Consider the following 4,874-nt stretch of genomic DNA (forward strand, 5'->3'; position numbering starts at 1 on the left):
GGAAGACAATCACTCTGAAGATAGTCTCGAACCGATCACTCATTTGATGCATACTCGGGAGGCAGTTCCCAAGGAGAAAAATGAAGCTGAGGAAGTATTTTTGTTTGTCTTTAATTTTCTCATATACTATTTTTTAGTTTGAAAAAATGAAGCTTCATGATTTTATTTTGCCAACCAAAAAACACCACCTAAGATCAATGTCCAGAAGGGTGGTTCACCAAAGAAGGCTAATGATGACTATGATGCAACACCGGAAAACCCTTGGATCATTAGTAATTCTCCTCGGTCTAGTTCTTAGGACATAGACATCGTGCCATCTTATGTTACCAAGTTCATGTTACCAAGGGGCAAAATTTGCCGACATTCAGAAAGGATGATGAAGTTTTGTCGGGAAAGAGGAAGCGGAAAGTTCCCAAGAAATTTGAATCCCCATATGCACTTGATAAGCCAAGCAAGCGTTCCGCCCGCGGTACTAGACCTTCGGGAACTACCTCCACAAGTAGAGGTACCGTTACTAGCTTTCTTACTATAATATATGCTAGTAACTAATGTAGTCACCATTATTGACGTTCATAATTTTCCATGCAGCTCTATTTTTTAGAACGTCGCGCCGGAGGTTGTGGCAGATGAGTTGACGCTGGAACTAATTGGTGCATCTGTTGCATTTGTGGAGATAGATTTTAGGTCTGAAAAGAACAAGGGAAAAAGATTTTACTACAATGGAAGTCTTAGCTCACTCTCTTCGGAGATGCTTCGGTCGGTACTCGAACATAGATGGGTGTCGGATGGTGCAAGCACTATTAGCATGTCCTGTTATTAAATTGTATGACATATGTGGCAACTTTTGAACATAAAATGTCATCATATTGTATGCAGGTTATTGATTCTTACCAGGCACATTTGGCGTTGCGCGTTGGTCATGATCATCACCTTTGTCCAGCGTGGAGGTGGAGATACCTCGTTGATCGGGCTCTGGCACGAGACAATCCATTGTCGTCGCCCTACAACATTGATAGTGAGTTTTCAAGATATGGAGCCGTTAATAGAGTCAAGGATGAGTATACTCTACGTGATAAGGTACGTTATGTTATTATACTTGTTCGGTATACGACATTTTCAAATGCACTTCATATGGTACACGATGTTTTCTTACACCGTAGATGTATGTGGCCTTGAATGTCGGTAATACCCACAGGATAACCGTGGTAATGCACATGCGCAAGAAAGAATTCCAAGATAGGGATTTGCTCTATCCTCTTGAGCAACCTGTGGACACTGTGAAAGCACTGGTACTATCACCATTACTAGCTTGGTTCCTACTAATTGTTGTATTCATTTCCATTAACATTACCCTTTTATAGCGACTGGCTATAGCAAACAATTTTCTTGAGGCAAACCATATTACACGTGGAAAATATCTGGACGTGTCTAACTAACCTATCAAAGAGTACCCCATGCCACAACAAGAGGACGGGTGAGTTAACGTACATCGTATTGTAATAACCACATGTGTTGGTATGGACCGTCTTCAATGTTTGCATATATATCAACAACTCTTGCAGCCTTTTTGTGATAGAAGTTATGGAGCATTGGGATGAGGACCGAATGACCGGCCATTTTTCTGAGGTTGATTGATATTTCTGTTTGTAGACTCGGTGGTGTGATCGTACAACAACTATTATTCACTATGCATTTATATATAAATTTGCAGGATACGGTTAACGCAAGGAGAATACGTCTCATCGCCGTGTTGATTTTGTCACCTACCAACCAGCTAGAAGCGGTGAAAAACAAAATTCGCGACATCGCAAAGAAAATCTAGGCGTAAAGACTTCATAAGTGACGCAAGATTGAAATTTAAATGGTTGGAGTTTAGTACGGAAGCATGTTTCCGGGGCATGAATAATTTTGGTTTGAGACATTTTTTGGATTTTAGGTTGCATACGTGACGCAAGAATTCATGCATTACCTATTTTCTGGATTTTATGTTGCATACACATAGATGTTTATGTCTCATGCTGTGAGACAGTAAGTTCGTGCCAATAATTTGTTTTTCCTCACTTCACATTTGTTATTGCTGAATATTTTACTTCTGCGGTGACTAGCAATTTAAGCGCTTTCCTGACAGAATGGGCCCACCGGTTAGGCCACCTCGCCCAGCGTGGGGACAGCTCGACCGTTAAGCCGACGCAGTCCGGTCGCAACGAAATGAGCCGGTCGTTTCCCACTGTTGTATACATGTCCACCCACCGCTCCCCTCCCACGCACGTCTTTTCGCATTTCCTCTGCCCACAACCGTTCCTCATCTCCCCAGCATAGAAAACCACCGCCGACCACCACGCCACCGGCAACACCATGGACACAAGCCTAGGCTGGCAGCAGGCTCCCGAAGATCTGGCCTGTGACAACAAGGAGATCCACGAGCAGCTTCACGAAATCGTGCGATGGTTCCCAAGCGTGGCAATGATGCTCAACCACGCACTTGGCCTTGTCAAGGTCATGCGCGACGATGAGAAGGCACGTGCGTTCCCCACCGGATACAACATCTCCCCCTCCACCGTCCTGCTTTGGACAATGCGGGAGGTGCAGCGCTCCCCCGACCCGAGGCAGCGCGCAAGGTGGTGGATGTATCGCTCCTCCAAGATGACGCCACCGCAGCCGGATCCTACACGCCTCGCCTCGAGGACGGAGGGCGTCATCGACGTCGTCTCCGCCATCCCCACGCCCGTCAACACCACTTATTGGGACCGCAAGAATCCAGCAGTCATCTTCCCCTACAAGTGTGAGCCATCTAGCGGGGACAAGGAGGAGGTAGTTGTCCTCTCTGACGATGAGACAGAGGTGCAGATGGTCGCCCCGGTCCTCGCGGACAAAGAGGGTGACCAAGACCTCCCCATTGTCGTGGACGAGCTACCGGAGATGCCAGTTGCGTCGTCCGTCATCAAGTAGGAGGTGGTGGATGCGGATGCAGAGGGGGAAGGAACAGAGGGACAAGAAGAAGAAGATTGGGGCAAAGAAGAAGCCACGTGCACTGGAGGTGGTGCACCGCTGGGAGCGCGTGAAGCTGCTCAAGAAGAACTGAAGCAATGCAGCTGCTGAAGTTAGAAGTACTACTGATCTGGTTAGGTATGCTGGTATATTTCAGCACATAAGTTAGATAAATATTTTGGTTAGTTGTGCTGGTATAGTTCAGCATATAAGTTATGTGTAATGGAGTGATGTCAAGCAAGAACTATGTTGCTATGTTCCAGATGTTGCAATGTTTGTTGTGAACTTCTTAAGGCTCAGAATTGTTGTGTTGCTATGTTGCTATGTCCCCCTACTGTATTTGCATGTCCCCACTAGCTACAACCTAATATGCCCATGTGTACTAGTTTCTTAAAATAGCATGCAACAAGTTGTAGATGGATGTACAGAAATAGATGGTTTCAACTCAGAGATCAATTCGCTCCACAAACACATAATGTACTTCAGTACACAACTTACTTCAAGTTCATCTAAGTACACAAATCCCCAAATCAGAAAAAATCCCTAACCCTAACCCTGGGTGGCAAGGAACAAACCTAAGCAGGTGTTCTACTCTTCTTCCTGGCCTACAATTATGCACATGATAGAAGACAAGTTAACTTAATGAATGGTAAGGTTACAAAAAAATAGACAATGCATATAACACTTACTTATTATGAAGTTTGCATTTCTTGCTGCGTTTAGTGTGTCCTAGCAATTTGCAAGCCCCGCACCGAATTTTTATCTCATCATAAGAAACTGGTCTACCATTTTTCCACACCGGGTGCTTCTCATCTAACTTTGTTGCAACATTGCTTGATACTTTCATAGGATCTTAAACTGCAATCATGTTTCCTTCACCATCCTCTACATATTCAATTGCACACTTACTGAGATCAGACGTTCTGTTACTCAATTTTTCCTGTAGTAGATCATACTCATTGCTCTTAGCTATGAGGGCCTTCAAACTATCATGTAACTGATCCCATAGAGTTGGGTGTTTGCATGTCGCATGCATAGCTTCTGACGCTAACACACTGACTTGGCTATATTTCATTCTTTTGTCTGCCCGAGTCCAACCAAATCCCAACAAATCGCTTGTGCGTCTCGCCGGTAGTCCCAGCCTTGCTTTTTTTTATGAACTGAACAAGAACTAAACACTTTCGTATTTCAAATATATTTAGGTACTTAACTATATGGAATATGTGCTTGCAAGGTAGACCCATTCGAATCATTCTTCTACAGGTGCACCTCATAGTTTCTATGGACTTTACTGGTGTATACTCCACCAAAAAATAGCTCTACCGGTTATTCTTCCAGCATACGGTGAACTGTTGTGATTCGTCTCCAACCATTCTTTCTACAATCTCCATGCTGCCTACCTTTCTAAGGTCATCTTGCAACATATAGAAGTTTGTTGGAGTGAATACGTGAGAAGCAGCTACCTCAAGTTCCCTGGACCTAGTAACTAGCACTGGTAGAGTCTATGATGTCGTGCAGTCATCTTGTGTCGCGTTCTCACGGATATGTACAACGGCGTTCTCATACTGCAAAATCATATCCACTAGGGTCATTTCATCGTCTAGGTGGAGGTCAAGGCATGAGTTCAAACTTTCACTCCTCTGGTTGCCTTTCATGTCAAGCCAAAACCCCTTTGTCATATAAGTTGCGTCCCACAGTCTCCGCTTCTTATACATCCTTCTCAACCAAGTTACTGTTTTTTCTGACTACCATCTATTCGCAAACGTGTGCCATCTCTCCTCAAATGTGGCCATGGACGTGGTGTAGTACAGAAGAGTTCAGAACTGGTTCAAGGACTTGTGACTGATACTCTCCAACATGTCTACTTTTCCAAACTCTATATATTC

This window comes from Hordeum vulgare, chromosome 6H (assembly GCF_904849725.1).
Source record: "Hordeum vulgare subsp. vulgare chromosome 6H, MorexV3_pseudomolecules_assembly, whole genome shotgun sequence".
In the NCBI taxonomy this organism is placed as follows: domain Eukaryota; kingdom Viridiplantae; phylum Streptophyta; class Magnoliopsida; order Poales; family Poaceae; genus Hordeum; species Hordeum vulgare.